A 17,028-nucleotide genomic window follows, 5' to 3' on the forward strand; every position below is an offset into this window, starting at 1 on the left:
CTCTCTGCAGGCGTCTCTGCTTCTCAGGCCTCTCAGCTTTTGCTTGTCAAAAACAGAAGAGCCTGTGGACACCAGAAATGGGTAGACCCCAGTAAGGGAGGCACGGTGGTGCGGCATGTCTGCTGCGACCAGGCGCAGTGCTCTGCTCAAAGGAGCTAGTTGCAAAAGGACTGCATGTTGAGTGATTTCACTTATGTAAACTATGCAGAATGGCACATGAATGGAGACAGGAAGCAGAATAGAGATGGGGAATGTAGACGAACGAGATGGCCAGGAGGTGTGGAGTTTCTTCTGGGGGTTATGAAAATATTCTAGAACTGATTGTGGTGACCTCTACAGAACTCTACTACAGAATGTACTAAAGCTCCTGAACTGTACCCTTTAAACGAGTGAATTGAATGGTATATGAATGATACCTTAATGAAGCCATTTTTTAAAAAAGAAAAAAAAAAAAGATGGACACTTCAATCAATGCAGAACTTCTAGGGAGCCATTTGACTATAAACACCAAGAACTTTTGGGCCCCGGGGTGGCTCAGTCAGTTGGGCATCTGGCATCAGCTCAGGTCATGATCCCGGGGTCCTGGGATCAAGCCCCAAGTTGAACTCCAAGCTCAGTGGGAAGTATGTTTCTCCCTTTCCCTCTGCCCCTCCCTCACCCCGCTCATGCATGCACCAGTACTTGGGCATGCTCTCTCATAAATAAATAAAATCTTTAAAAAAAAAAAGTTTATATGTGTGAATATATGTAATATTTATATATTATTATATAATTATATTATATATATTTTTATATACACACATATACATATGTATATAAAAACAGCTTGAGAAAGTTCCAGATTCAAGAGGAATTGAGGACATGCTCATAGTAACAGAGAGAAAAGTCTCCAACAAGATGAGCCTGTAAAAGCCTTCAAGTTAAAGAATTACAATTTCCAAAGTTCATGAACTGGTTTCATCAGAATCACCTAGGGAGCTAGGCCAAAAGACAAATTCCAGAGCCTTATGCTGAGAATTTTTTTCTTTTTTTTTTTAATTTTTATTTATTTATGATAGGCACACAATAAGAGAGAGAGAGGCAGAGACACAGGCAGAGGGAGAAGCAGGCTCCATGCACCAGGAGCCTGACGTGGGATTTGATCCCGGGTCTCCAGGATCGCGCCCTGGGCCAAAGGCAGGCGCTAAACCGCTGAGCCACCCAGGGATCCCTGAGAATTTTTTTTTTTAAGTAAGTGCTACACCCAACGTGGGGCTTGAACTCATGGCCCCAAGACCAAGGATCGCATGCCCTACTGACTGAGCGGGCCAGGAGCTACCCGACCTTAAGAATTTTTATTCAATCAACTGCAGAGGTAGAGGGGAAGGGCGGGCATCTTTGTTTTTAAACATCCCCGGGTGGTGCTCCCTCCCGCAGCATATGTACTAAAATTGGAAAGATACAGAGAAGAAGAGCATGGCCCCTGCACAAGGATGACAGGCAAATTCATGAAGGGTTCCTTATTTTAAACAAACAAACGAACAAATAAACAAATAAACAAATAAATATCTACAGGTGATCCTGATGTCAGCCAGATCTGAGTAACTCTCAGATGAAAAAGGAAAGGAAAATCTATCACAGCAATAACACCTTCTGGAAAATCATTCGAGGAGTAATATGAGGGACTGAGGCCTCATATAATGATAATGAGGCCAAGACCTGCCTTTAATAAGCAAGGATCCGAGTTCTGAATTCTTACTGGGTCTTAGTGATATTAATAGACATTCATACATAAACTTTCAGTGCTCAAAATCATCACCTTAAAAAAAAAAAAAAAAACTTTATTGCTAAACAAAAACTTACCAAGAATCCTGACACCTGATACAACTTACCAGCCTCCCTAATATGTTTGTGGCATTTATGTCAGAATTCTGAAAAGGCTGAAATGATTGGTAATGTAAGTGGTCTTCTGTAATTTAGGTGCTCTTCCTTACCAACCCCATTACTCTCCTCAGTATTTGATTTTCCAGCTTCCCTTTGCCACATGCTCACAAGCTAATCTGTTCCATCCAGTTATGAGGAATATTTGAAATAAGCACTGTATGTAAATATGGATTTATGAGGAATATCTGAAGACTGAAAGATTGATACAAATGACTCATCCAATAACACTGAGTGCCCCTGTTTTTCAACTACAGATAATGGCTTTACGTAGCAGAAGCACATCGCCGCAGCTCCCTTTGTGAACGGTGGCATTGTTTCACAAGACAACTGGCAGGGGTACAAATACTACTGGCCGTGGCCCTGGCACACCTGGACACAGAAAGCTATCTGGCCCAAATATCTCAGGCTCTTTTGTTGAATTAGCAATTGCAGTAACGAAGTAGGGGACTGGCAGGTGGGTGTTCTGGAGGTCTGAAAAGCCTTTCTTACAGATGGTTCTCGGTGGTAACAATGACTCAACAATCACAATTCCAAGTACTTAGGATAAAATACTGGGTGATGTAAAGAGGTATAATCTTAAATACTAAGCTATTTCTTTAAATTCGAGGGCTTTAATGATTTAACTGGAAAAAAAAGAATATTAAAATTGGTTACAGGAAATTATTGTAGAACCCAATTTTCCTTATTTAACACTACATGTTTAATGCAAGAGAAAACAGTGTAACTACCTGTTCAAGCTACCTCAATTCCTGAAACACTATGTAGCCTTTTGTTCAAATAGGCTGAGCCACTGTGCTGACCCAGGATTAAGAAGCAAATTGATACTAGTTTGAAGTAATTCCTTTTATATCCAATTCACTTCTGCACACCACCAGCCCCCAGCAGGTTAATGAGGGTCTCACCTGCTGTTCACCATCAAGTTCTCATTCCTCAACCTCAGTCCTTTGTTTGCAAATTTAAATATTTTGCAACACAGAATGGTCAAAGACAAGCATTTAATGAAGGAGATGGTGAGCCCAGACAGATGACAGAGGGAGGCAGTTAATTGCCTTCAATGAAAACCCTATCTTGCCGGCACATAATTAAGACTTATATTCTCTATTCAACCTTCTTCAAATTTCAACCTTCTCCATCTTAATAAAACTAACTATAAGAGGCTACCATCCAGAATTGTCTTCTACAAGCCAGGACATTTCTTAAGTACAGAGCAGTGTAAAAATATTGAATGTGATGGCAAATAAAAAGTTATTTATCTTGACAAGTGAAATAACATCACCTGTCTTAGCTAAGTCACAGGCTCACCGTTAAGATATAGAGTGGGATGTTTGTTACAATAGAGTACAATAGCATAGAGTGTATTACAAATATTAATAACTATTTAAGTTATGATCACCACAGGCTAAGCATTAGATCATGAAGATATCTTACCCAGAAAAGTCTTAACTTCCAATCAAAAGCTACTTAATATTAAAAACAAAAAAAGGTACTTAATACATTTCCATTATTAAACCATTCATTTGGAAATAAGTATCTCTTAACTATAAGCCAGCGTTCTCTCAACTGACACATGACGTATTTCACTAGAAAATATATATATATTTCAAATTAAAATGGACAGAATTTTAAAACTCTGTGATTAGCATTTTCCTCCATGAAGAGACAAGGTAGTGGCATCCCACTGCTGTTTAGAAATCTCAGCCATATCTACTCTGCAAACACTTAGCTGAACCATTTCATTCAGATGCAGACATGTTGGATTCATTTGCAAATCCAGTGAAGTGGTTAATGGAGACCACAAAATTAGAATCCCCTAATGGATGCAGTTTTTTTTTTTTATTTTAAAACTCAGCATAATCATAGTCCATCTTAATGAAAATGTATACTGTGGAAATAATATTACTTAAGTAAACACCAGTGGAATAGTAATGATTGTAGCTATTTGCCATTTACTCAGCATCTATCGCATGCCAGGCATTATGAGATGGCTTTTAAATACTCAATTTCAGTCTCCACAACAACCAAAAATGTGTACCTGTCCAAGGTCATAGGGCTCCATAAGTAGGATTTGAACCCAGACGCCTTTGACTACAGAGTTTGGTCATTTCCCTCTCTGCTGCACAGCTTCCTCCTACGCAAAACTGCCAGAACTCAAGCCTGGCTGGGATCTGCTTCTGTCCCCTTGGCCTCCCACCAGATGATGCAATCACTAAGCTGGGCTTGATCTCAAAGGAACCCGGGGAGGTTATAATTTACCAAACCCACAGGGAGTTTTAAATGCGCAAATTAGTCCATAAACCAGATTAGTTGAGGTAACTACAAAGCTATAGTGACCCATTATAAAAATCAAATAATAATATTTATTAAATGCCTAGTCTGTGCCCAGCATTGTTTTAGGAACTGAAGAACAGACTGGATGAAAGATTTTGTATTAAAATTTTCAGCAGAGGGAAGATATAAATAACATTAATTCACTGTTGTACCAAGACAAAAGCTACCTTTGTGCACAGAAGAGAACATAGCAGCCCTCAAATATTAACTGAGTCAACTCATATCAGGAAAATTAATTACTCCAAATACGTTTTCTGATTATCTCATATATATGCATTTCTCTAGCAGGGGAACTGCTGGGTTTTAGAGTCCACATATCTTTGACCTTCTAGATAATTCCAAACTGCTTTCCAAAGTAGTCATACCACTTTATACTCCTATCAGCCAGGTAGGAATGTTCCTATTGCTCAACAGCTTCAGGATTCGGTATTGCTAACTGTGATTTACGGATATGGTTATATGACACTGTGGTTGTAATTTGCATTTCCTTGATTATTGACAAGGTTGAACACCTTCTTGTGCATTTATTAGACATCTGGATAGCTCCTTTTCTGAAATGCCTGCTCAACACTTCTGCCCATTATCTAATTAGTGCAGGTAACATCTTATTTAAGATTCGATATTCAAGATCTATACTGAGGTCATGAATACATTCTCCAATATTAACTTCTAAAAGCTTTATTGTTTTGCCTTTCATCTGCCAAGCTTCCTGGGTCATAAGTTTTTGAATACATATGAATCTGTTTCTGGACACCTCATGGCACCCTATTGATCAATTAGTCTATCCTGGTGCCAATACCACATTGTCCTAATTATTACAGCTCTTCTTGAGCTCCAGTAAAGATGGTTTCCAATTTGTTTCTACTTTTTCAAGAGTCGCTGGCCTTTTCTTGGGCACTTACTGATAATTTTAGTATCAGCTTGCCTTTTTATTAATTTGTTGGGATTACATTAAATCTCTGTTTCCAAAGAATTGCCACTTTGCAGTATCAAATCTTCTGATCCTTGAACCAATGTATCTTCTTCATTTATTTATGTTTCACTTAAAGTCATTCAATAAAGTCTTCAAATTATTTTTTGTAAAGGTCTTTTACACATTTTTTGTTAGACTTAAAATATATCTCCAAGAGTTCTTTTCAAAGATTTTATTTTTAAGCAATCTCTACACTCAGTGTGAGACTCGAACCCACAACCCCAAGATTGAGTCACATACCTTAGAGACTGAGCTAGCCAGGTGTCCCATATCTACTATAATTTATAACTGGTGAAAAACCACAGATCTGAAAAAACATACAGTTTTTATTTTTTTTTTTAAGTAATCTCTACACATGGGGCTCAAACCCACAATCTTGAGATCAAGAGTCACATGCTCCATTGACTGAGCCAACCAGGGACCCCAAAAAGATATATTTTTTAATGATGTATAAAAAGATACCATTTTTAAGATTTTATTTATTTACTTATTTATTTGAGAGAGAGCGAGCATGTATGAGCACAAGCAAGGAAAGGAGCAGAGGGAGAGGGAGAGAGAATATCAAACACATACCTCATTGAGTGCAGAGCCCAATGCAGGGCTGTCTCACAACCCTTAGATCATGTCCGGAGCCGAAACCAGGAGTCGGGACACTTTACTGACTGAGCTACCATGCACCCCAAAAGATATCGGTTTTTTTTTTTTTTGATGAGACACCTAGATTTTGGAAAAACTCATATATAATTCATAAATAAGCATGAATATAAATGCTCTTAAAAATTTTAATGAAACGAAGTTCATCAAAGTATAATTTCTGTTGCATATAATTTATTCTCATTTTCTGTTTTTTGTTTTTTGTTTTTCAGTTAATCTCTACCCCCAACATGGGGCTCATACCCACAACCCCAAGATCAAAAGTCACATGTCCCACTGATTGAGCCAGCCAGGCTCTCCATAATTTGGAGGCCGGGAGGGGCTGTTGTTTTTTAAGAGTTTGTTTATTCCAGAGAGACAGAGAGACAGGGTGTGAACAGAGAGGGGCAGAGGGGAAAGGAGAGGGCGAAAGAATTTGAAGCAAACTCAGTGATGAGCACAGAGCCCAAAGGGGGCTAGATCCCACCACCCGGAGATCATGACCTGAACTAAAACCAAGAGTTGGATGCTAAATGACTGAACCACCCAGGTGCCTCCCTATAATTTAATTTTAATTCTAGAATTAACATTTCATGGTTATATCATATCTCACTTCAACAGGTTTCATGTACTCGACAAAACTTACATGTCACATAAATCCTCAATACCAATTGGTTGTATGTTGGTCCTTATATTTATCAATGTATGAAGTACTTAATTAAAATCCAGGATAATTTCATTAATCAACTTCAAGAGAGATGGATAAATGACTGAAATCTAATTAATATACACACGATTGTCAGGGCACCTGGGTGGTTCAGTCAGTTAAGCATCTGCCTTTTGCTCAGGTCATGGTGTCTGGGTCCTGGAATCAAGTCCCACATGGGGCTTTCTGCTCAGCAGGGAGTCTGCTTCTCTCTCTCCCTCTCCCTCTCCCTCTCCCCCTCTCCACTGTGTGTTCTCTCTCTCTCTCTCCCTCTCTCTCCCTCAATAAATAAATAAATAATCTTAAGGGAAAAAAATAGGGATGTCTGGATGGCTCAACTCAGTCAGTTAGGCATTGGCCTCCAGCTCAGGTCATGATCCCGGGGTCCTGGGATGGAGACCCCATGTCGGCTCCCTGCTCTGTCAAGAACCCACTCCCTCTACCTGCCGCTCCCTCACTTGTGCTTTCTTGCTCTCTCTACCTCTGTGTCAAATAAATAAAATATTAAAAAAGAAAAAAATATATAAAAACCATTGCCTAGGATTGAGAATGCACACACTTTGCTCCTAGCCTTCCCTCCCACCACTCTTACATCATTCACTAAAATTGTCTTCTTTTTTCATCTGTAGTTACAATACTTTTCTGTCAATGTTGCACATTAAGGATGAAATGGAAACAGATGCCTTAGAAAACACACTAAAAAGTCTAGTCAAATGCAAAGCAACAATTAGCCAAAGGTGTTATAGCTATTCCGCTCTCAGAAGGACATAATAAGGCTGCCTATAATCATGGTTTGTAATAAGCCTGAAAATAACCCCCAACAGACTGGCCTCAAAATCTTCAAACAATGCTAAGAAAATGGGAGAGATTTGCACACAAAACATAAAAATTTTGAAGAAAAGGAAAGAAGACTTCAGAAATCACCTTGAATATCTTGATTACCTTCACTCCTTTCTTCCTCCAAACATTACAGAATCCAGAAAGTAAAAGGCTTTCTTGCACTACATGAGGGGGTTAAAAAGTATCTATCACTTCTAGGAATTTATAACATATTTGGGAACCAAGAAATAAGCCCAGATAACTGCTACATGATACAAATGGAGCAATCGGTCAATGTCACTATTATTACAAAACAGTACAGAAATCCTGTTTTGTAGGACATCCAGTGACAAAGGGGATCACTTTCAAGTAAGACAGTCAATGGGGCCTCAATGAAGAATGTGTGCTTTCAACTTGCTCTAGTACAGGGTTTGCCAAACTACAGCCCTAGGGTGGCTCAGCACCTGTTTTTGGATATAGCCTGTGAGCTATTTTACATTTTCAAATAGTTGAAAATACTCCAAAAAAAGAGTATTTCGTAACACATGAAAGTTACAGTACATCACGTTTTGGAATCCATATGGTCCACAAAACCACAAATATTTACTCCCTGGTTCTTTACCAAAAAAAAAAAAAAAAAAAAAAAAAAAAACCAACCAACTGCTCAAAAAAGGTGGATGGAATTTTGGTGGACAGAACTGGAAGAGGGGGCGGGGAGGGATGACACAAACAATCCGTGTGAGAAAGTAAGGTGTGAAAACACGAAGGAAAACTCCAGAATACTGCAGGAACTGCAGGAACAGTGGGAAGATTTGTTTGGCTGAAGCAGAAGGTTCAAAATTGGTAGGTACTGAGCCAGCAATCAGTATGTGCTTTGAGGTTTTTTTGGTTGTTGTTTTTTAAGATTTTATTTATTCATGTGAGACACACAGAGAGAGGCAGAGACACCGGCAGAGGGAGAAGCAGGCTCCCTGCGGGGAGCCCAAAGCGGGACTCAATCCCAGGACTCTGGGGTCACAACCTGAGCCAAAGCCAGATGCTCAACCACTGAGCCACCCAGGGGCCCCCATATGTGCTTTGTTACTGAGCCATTTGTATAATTGTAGTGACTGATAACAAGCGTTCTCATACCAAGAGTATGAGATTGGTACTATTATTATCCTCATTAAGAATTAAGAACTAGTTGAATGAGGGACGCCTGGGTGGCACAGTTCATTAAACAACCGGCTCATAGTTTTGGCTCAGGTTGTGATCTCAGGGTGGTGAGATGGAGCCACGCATGGGGCTCTGTGCTCAGTGTCAACACAGTATGGAATCTGCTTGAGACTCTCTCCCTCTCCCTCTGCCCCCACCCACCAAGCTGTCTCTCTCTCTCTAAAATATAAATAAATAAATCTTAAAAAAAAAATGTTAAAGGATTTGATAAAGAAACTAAGCTTAGAGATTTTATGTTATAGGCCCAAGATGATTCAACTGAATCTAGTCTATGAATCTAGGTTCTTTTGTTCGCAGAGCCCACGCGGTTCAATGCCACAAGGTCAAACTAGGTACTACCCATATGGAGTAGTAAAAGGAAATACTCCCACCAAAGTAAGTTAGGGCAAAACTCTCAATGTTTTCTTTTTAAAAGTTTCTCTTTTCTAAAGATTTTATTTATTTATTCATGAAAGACACACAGACAGAGGCAGAGACACAGGCAGAGGGAGAAGCAGGCTCCCTGTGTGGAGCCCAATCGGGACACTATCCCAGGACCCCGAGACCACGACCTGAGCCGAAGGCATATGCTCAACCACTGAGCCACCCAGGTGTCCCTCAATGTTTTCAAATACGGGTATTAAAAGAATATGATTTCATCTGTTAGCTGACTCTCTTTTGTTTAAAAGGATAGTTGTCCCATGAGCTGGTCCAAAACGTTCTATACTTGGAATCAAACTATTGTGGCCATTTCCTAAATCATAGAGGAGAAAAAAAAAATCTGTGAGCCTGATTTTCTCAATTTCAACGTTCTCCCAGAAGTATTTCCTAAATCTCTGAAAAAATGACACATTATAAAAATCAATAAGTAGCAGACCAAGTTTGGAAAAATTCAGCTGATTATGCTTAGCTCTACTTTTTTTTTTTTTAATGGATTGTGTGCTCAACAGATTTTCATTTTATTATTTTAGGTTTGAATGATTAATTGAGCATATTAATTCAATAACAGTTAACTCAATTATCTGTAAGTGGTTTTAAGGTTTTCTTCAGAAGAATAATGCTTCTGTGAGAGCTATCGTAAGCACTAAGAAAAAAATCAGGCCCACCTACATATTAGCAGTATCTATTCGATGAAACTATAGAAACAAAGACAATACATTGTATGACAGTTTACCACTACTTGGAAACACCTCACCCCTACTGAACTAAGCCTAGGGCAGCACAGTTCAACAGAAATATGCAAGCCACATGGGCAAGCCACATATGTAATTTTATTTTATTTTTTTAAGATTTTATTTATTTATTCATGAGAGACACACAGAGAGAAAGAGAAGCAGAGACAGAGGCAGAGGGAGAGGCAGGCTCCATGCAGGGAGCCCGACGCAGGACTCCCATGGGCCTGGGACCATGCTCTGGGCCGAAGGCAGGCACTCAACCACTGAGCCACCCAGGGATCCCTCACATATGTAATTTTAAATCTTGTAGTAGCCACGTTCTTTAAAAATTTAAAACAGGTGAAATTAATTGCAATAATATCTTTAACATAGTATATGCAACATATTATCATCTCAACATACAACCAATATTTTAAGAGCATCAGCTCAACAGGCTCAGCAGAAGAGCATGGGACTCTTGATCTCAGGGTCCTGAGCTCGGGCCCCACGTCGGGTACAGAGATTACTTAAAAATAAGTCAATAAACTTTCTAGTTACCAATTGAGCCTTTTTTTTTTTTCATACTGAATCTCAAAATCTGGCATAAAAGTATTTCACACTTACAGAACTAGCCAAGTTTCAAGCCCTCCACAGCCACATGTGGCCACTGGCTACCATATGGGGCAGCAGAGATCTAAGGGACAGCCCTTGTAAGGATCACAAAGGAAAGAGGCTGTGGATTACAGCCAGAGTCAGACCTAGAAAAGTGAAAGATATAGGTCAAGAAAGAGAGCATGTGGCTCCGATATTCTAATGTTGAAATAAGAGTCCAACTAGGAAATGAGTAACAAGCAACAACGGATCATTTTTGCAGATAATGACCTTCCAGCAATCTATCTGGGGTTCTTGAAGTCTTGCATAGTATTGATTCCATAATGTTTGTTTCCTACACATTGTGACACATTTTGCTATACTTATGATTTGGGATTATCCATAATCTCCCCCCTCCCTCTCCATTTTCTCACCATCACCCCACCACCACCAAGTAATTCTCTATTTCAAAGTTTTCAAAACAAAACAAAACCCACTTCCAGGTGCTTTCCACAAGCTGAACAAATTTAGAATCTATACAGCTGTGTATAAACCACTGAAGGATCTGAGGAAGGGAACGGCAATAATGTTTCAGCGCTAATAGTGAAGTATCAATGTCGCAGAAGGAGCTATAGGAAATAGAAAGGCACCAGTTCCGAATGTTCCCCATAAATCTTGAAATAGGGTTGCAACCTTGAGAACAAAAAGAGGACAGGGAGCAGATTTAGCAGTGATTGAAGTAAATCATGTAAACAGGATAATGTCAGAAGAGGGAGAAGAAGGCTGCAAGGTAGGGGGGAAGGACCAAAATAATGAAGTCAGCAACTCCCCTCTCACCTTCCTCCCCCTACGCGGTAGCCATGGAGAATTCCAGAGGGACCACTCTGCGAAGATTTGCTTGTGGCAAACATTCATTTTTTCTTAACTTCCTGGCTCTTTCTAGACAGCACACCAAATTCTCATTTGCTAATATATTAAAGTACCAATGATAAATTTTAAAAATAATAAATTCTGCTTGTAAAAAACATACAAATTGCTGGAAGGGGGTGTGTCTACACTCTTTGGGAAAGAGGTAGGATGGGGGGGAGATTGTGTATTTTAGGCTGTAATAGGTCAAAGTACATCAGCATTCAATTTTAAAACCAACTCTGACTAAACAATTCAAACACTGCGATGACAAGATGTTTAATAGTTCATTTTTACCAAATGAAAGAATGAACTTATGTTTACTCGTGCTTGAAATGTAAAATTAAGGAAACCATAACTATAGCTCAGTATTTCTCAACTCTCCTCAAATTCTGCTTGTTACCAGAAACCTAACCCATTGGGACATGTTTTTAAAAGGTAAAATGAATCAAATGTTGTAAATTCTTTCCATTCAGAAGAGTTCATGGTGCCCCCTTCAAGTATTAGGGAAAGTCTTGAAAGTAGCAAATCACCAGTGAAGTCATTAGGTTACTGATCTAAGTTAAAAAAAAAAAAAAAAAAAAAAAAAAAAACTAGATACAAAAAACACAAATCATGATGCCAAGTCGGTAGAAACGTTTCAAACACACACACAAAGATGGGAACCACACTGAAATATCAGGAGGGATTATCTCTGGTCATTTTACTTTAAGTAGTTTTTATTTCAGACTGTGTCTCTATTTTCTGTGGTTTCTGCAATGATCATGTATCGTGAAAACCAGGAAGAAATAATAAATTTAGACAAAGTGGAAACTGAGGCAGTACCAACCAATTTAGGATCATATTGGACTGACAGGCTATACCTTGTATCACCATAACCTAAGTAAAAAGCATTTGGGGCCCTGGAAGATGTGAACTTTGCCGTCTCTATCATACAGACTTGATTACATTCACATGTACAGCATAGGATGCGCACATTAATCCCTGGGCTGCAAAACGTTAGGAAACTAAAAATGGCTCATTTAGGAAAAGAGAGCAGGTTGCAAAACAAAGAGGGGAGCCAAGAGTGGATGAACAAGGAATAAACCAAGAGTCACAAGGTGGGCAAAACGTCTAGGTCCAAATTTTTATTTTATTTTTTTTTTAAGATTTATTTATTCATGAGAGCGAGGGAGAGGCAGAGACACAGGCAGAGGGAGAAGCAGGCTCCGTGCAGGGAGCGCGATGCTGGACTAGATCCGGGGTCTCCAGGATCACGCCTTGAGCCGGAGGTAGATGCTAAACTGTGGAGCCACCCAACAATCCCCCCACCTCCAACCGGTCCAAAAATTTAAAACGTAGCGCTACTACTCAATTGTTCACTGCGACACGAGTCGTTAAAAAAAAAGTAAAGCTAGAAGTTGTGTCTAAATACACCAGATTGGGGCAGCCCGGGTGGCCCAGCAGTTCCGCGCTGCCTTTGGCCCAGGGCGTGATCCTGGAGACCCGGGATCGAGTCCCACGTCGGGCTCCCTGCGCGGGGCCTGCTTCTCCCTCTCTCTCTGGGTCTCCCATGAGTATATAAATAAAATCTTTATAAAGATCAAGACAGCAGATCGAATCAAGGGCGCTTTACAAGCGGGCTCTGCCCCGAGGCGGGCCGTGTCCTCCGGGCGGGGCGGGGCGGGGCGGCGCGCGAGGGCTGGAGGGCGCAGGGGCACCTCGCGGGGCCGGTGGGGCGTCCCGGGCGGCTCTGCGGGGTCCGGCGACGGCGAGGGCCGCGGAGGCCCGAGAGCTCCGGCGGGCAGGGCTTCCTCGTGGCGGCCCCGCGCTCCGCGGCGCTCCCCCGGCTCGCGCGCACACCCCGCCTGCGCGCGCCGAGGCCCGGCGGGGACGTCGCTGCCACCGCAGGCGGGCGGCCCGCGGGGAGCCGCCGTCCACGCGCCCCGCCGGGCCCCGCGACGCCGGGCTGCACGGCGGGGGCGGGGGGCGGGGGGCCGGGGCCGGAGCCCCCCGCGCCCCCCGCCCGCGCCCCCCGCCCGCCGCCCGCGCCCGCGCCCGCGCCCCGCCGGCCCAGCCCCGCGCCCGCCCAACCGCCGCCGCAGGAGCGCGCGGGGCGCCCAACCGCCGCCCCGGCCCAACCACCGGGGCAGGGGAGCAGAGGCGCGCGGCCGGGGGGCGAGCGGGCCCGCGGGGGTCGCGGGGGAGGCGGCGCGGGCGCGGGCGCGGCCCGGCCCGGAGGCGCCGCGGCCGCCCGGAAGGCAGCGCCGGGAGCGGCTCCCGGAGGGCGCTCTGCCCCTGTCCCCTCGGAAGGCGCGGATGGTTTGACCCCCCACCCCGAGCGAGGTGCCGCGTCCCAGCCCCGGCTGGACTGTACCATCGGGCGGCGCCGCCGGGATTGCTCCCCCCACCACCACCGCCAGGTCCCCCCCCACCCGGGTCCGCGGTCGGTTGGCCCCGGCCGGGCGCTGAGACGCGGAAAGAGCTTGGCGCCATTTTGGGTGGGACTAAGCAAAGACGAAACACCCTCCCAGTCGATGGGGTACTCCGGCCGCCGGCTTATCCGGTTCCCTTAATCCTTTAGGTACTTACACGGCGTTGGGTGAGGGGAGCTGGAAGATCAGCGGGTCCCCGGTCCTCTCTCCCTAGGGGTGATGGAAATCAAACCCCCCCCGCCACCTCCAGGTGGTTCTTCCCGCCGCAGAGTGGGAGCAGCATAAAAGGCGGGGCCTTATTAGCATAATCTGCCCGGCAACCTGATCTCGCCGTGACGGGATTGGCGGGCCTCTGTAAACCCCATGCCCTGCCTAGAGACGAGCAACGCCGGGGCGAACTGACAGGCCCAGATTTAAGACTCATGACGAAGATCCTGAGACGCTTATTCAGGCGGCAGAGAAAGCCAGAAGGAGATGCACGCGACGGCCCAATGGCTGAAGGCCTCTTTATTTCGTGCTCTGCTGTTGCTTTAAAGCCCAATCAAAGAGCGAGTCTCAGGCGGCGCTCGCCTGCGTTTGTGCGCTAAGCCAATCAGGGAAGCCGACTCTGCGGATTCGGGGTCAGGCCGGGCCTCGGGGTCCCGCGGCTGCCCAGGTGGCCCGGGTGCAACGGCTGCGGTGCGGGTCGGGGTTCGGGGTCCCGGCCCCCCCCCACCGCCACCGCGGCGGAGACGCCGGGATCCCGAGCGGGGGGTGGGGGCGGGCTGGGCTCGGCGCCCCCCGCGCGCGTGCACCTGACGCCCACCTGCCGGCGGAGGCCCCTCGGCGGGTCTGCACGCGCCGCGCTGGGCCCCGGCCGCGGGCTCCCGGGGGTGCAGGGCCGGCCGGGGCCAGGGCTGCCCCGGGGCGCACGGGGCCTCCAGCTCGGCGACCGCGTCGGCGCCCCGGCCCTGCCCGGCCCTGCCCACCCCTGCGGCGCCGCACCGCATCGCTCCTCTAGCCCTTCCCGTTCGGAAGGTGGGGGTGCTGTTCAGGACACGAAGCATGATTCAACACTGATGGAGCAGTGACTCCATCGCTCATCTCTGAACCTCGGGCTTCCGCATCCCCCTCTCGCTCCAAGTCGCCTTCCCAAAGGGCAGCCGAGCGCGCACAAGTGAGCCCAAGCTCTGGAGCGAGACGCCCAGCCCTAGGGAGCCGCCCCCGACAGGAGGAGCAGCCGGATCGGGAGGAGCCTTGGAACCTTCGGACCTCCAGGGAGCGATCTTCCCAGCCCCCTGGCAGCTGCTTTGCTACGTTGTTTTAAAGATTAAGTGAGCTTTACATGTAAAAATACCTCCCACACTTCAACGAATAGTAATGGAAGTGTTAACGATGATAAAGCACACAAAACTGCTAAACTAACCAAGGAAAAAGAGGAAGAAAGCACGAAGCAAGAGACTTGAAAATAGAAAAAACATCCAAGGGTGGGGACGGGGGAAATGCAAAAATCCATTCAACCACGTCCTGCTCTCTGTTTTATTTATTTTTAAAAACTGGAAACAAGAGAACACTGCAGTTTTTAAAACTCGAAGGCAGTTGATTAGGTTGTAAGCAACTTGATAACTAGACCGTGTCTTGTTCCTCCACAGGATTGGAAGCTTTGCTGGGCTTGGAATTAGGTGATCCCTTAAACACTTGTTGATTTCAATTGAGAAAACGTATTTGGGCCCTGAAGAGGCATTGCCAGTAACTCTTCACTGGACATATAGACCCATGGAGGTCCGTTGCCGTAGGAAACATGATCTTGGTTAGGAAAGTCACTCCAGTGTTCCCCTTTAGGTCTGTGGATAGACGAACAATGCCAGAGGCTGGACAGTCCACTCTTTATATCCCTTGGCCTCTAAAAAAAAAAAAAAAAAAACTTCCCCATTTTGAGATTTGACATTATATGCTCTCTGATGGATTAGGGTGGTCCCAACTGAGGTCTGCCGACCAGAAATGACACCAAGGAACCTAAAAAGGAAAGTTGACAGAACTAATGGGGCTACCTGGACTGCAGAGCACAAGTTACCCTCATGGACTTGGAGAAGTGGTCTGAAACTTTAGAGCACACACATATTATAAGTACACACCATCCCAAAGATTTTTGATTCAGAAGACCTTGAGTGAACCTCAGCAATCTGCATTTCATATAATTTTTTAAAGATTTTTTAAAGTAATCTGTACACCCCACGTGGGACTCAAACTCACAACCCCAAGATCAAGAGGCGTGCACACTAGCCACTGAGCCAGTCAGGTGCCCCGCCTATACATTTTTAGTTTTGAATTTACACTCATTAGAATCCACTCCTTTTGGTGTACTAGTTGCTTTAAAGCCACATACGTACTGTATGTGCTAGAAGCAAGAGAAGAAAATTAATAAGATAATTCCGGATGATGATAGGTGCTATGAAGAAAGTAAAGCAAGGGTGTCTCTGTAGCTCAGTCAATTAAGCATCTGCCTTTGGCTCAGGTCATGATCCCAGGGTCCTGGGTTCAAATAACAATAACATAGGACTCCCTGCTTAGCAGGGAGTCTGCTTCTCCCTCTCCCTCCCTTTCTCCCTCAGCCTCTCCTCCCCCCCCCACTCCCCCAACCTTGCTCATGCATGTGCTCCTTCACTCTCTCAAATAAAATCTTAAAAAAAAAAAAAAGGCAGGAAAATGCAAAGTGTGAGAACTGCTGGCAACTTAAATAGAGTGTCAAAGAAGTCTTTTCTAAAATACTAGTGTCTGAGCTGAGACATGAATAATGCAAAAAAAAAAAAAAGCCAGCCATTAAAATTAACAGCACAGGAAACAACAGATGTTGGTGAGAATATGGCGAGAGGGGAACCCTCTTGCACTGTTAGTGGGAATGCAAACTGGTGCAGCCACTCTGGAAAACAGTATGCAGGGTCCTCAAAAAGTTGAAAATAGAGCTATGCTATGACCCAGTAATTGCACTTCTAGATATTTACGCAAAGGCTACAAAAATACTAACTCAAAGGAATACCTGCACCCCTATGTCTATAGCAGCTTTGCCAGCAGTGGCCAAATTATGGAAAGAACCTAAATGTCCATTGACTGATGAAGGGATAAAGATGTGGTATATATGTACACACACACACACACTGGAATATTACTCGGCCATTAACAAAATGAATTCGTACCATTTTTAGAGTGAAAACTCCATGAAAGCAGGGATTTTTGTGGTTTTTTTTTTTCACACTAAAACAATAGGGAAAAAAATAAAAATAAAAACAATAGCAATGCCAGAGTTGCTGGAATATAGGGCAAGGAGTATAGTGATACGAGAAAACTTGAAGAGATAGTAAGAGCTGGATCATACAAGATTTTGAAGGCTTTAGTATTGGAGTTGTCATT

The 17,028-nt window shown here is 44.1% G+C and overlaps 1 protein-coding gene and 1 non-coding gene across 5 annotated transcripts in view; one reads left to right on the forward strand and one right to left on the reverse strand.

The window, feature by feature from the left end:
- Window positions 1-13,898, reverse strand: part of PRDM10 (PR/SET domain 10) — a 95,142-nt gene extending 81,244 nt beyond the window's left edge. For all 4 annotated transcript variants that reach the window (XM_055306523.1, XM_055306522.1, XM_055306521.1 and 1 more), the window contains exon 1: window positions 13,799-13,898. The gene's annotated coding sequence lies outside the window, so the exon portion shown is untranslated. The remainder of the gene's footprint in view (window positions 1-13,798) is intronic.
- LOC129498022 (U6 spliceosomal RNA) lies at window positions 1,401-1,507 on the forward strand. The gene has a single exon (XR_008662056.1). It is a non-coding gene; the product is annotated as a U6 spliceosomal RNA (small nuclear RNA).
- Window positions 13,899-17,028: the final 3,130 nt, after the last annotated feature.

This window comes from Nyctereutes procyonoides, unplaced genomic scaffold (genome assembly GCF_905146905.1).
Source record: "Nyctereutes procyonoides isolate TBG_1078 unplaced genomic scaffold, NYPRO_anot_genome, whole genome shotgun sequence".
In the NCBI taxonomy this organism is placed as follows: Eukaryota; Metazoa; Chordata; class Mammalia; order Carnivora; family Canidae; genus Nyctereutes; species Nyctereutes procyonoides.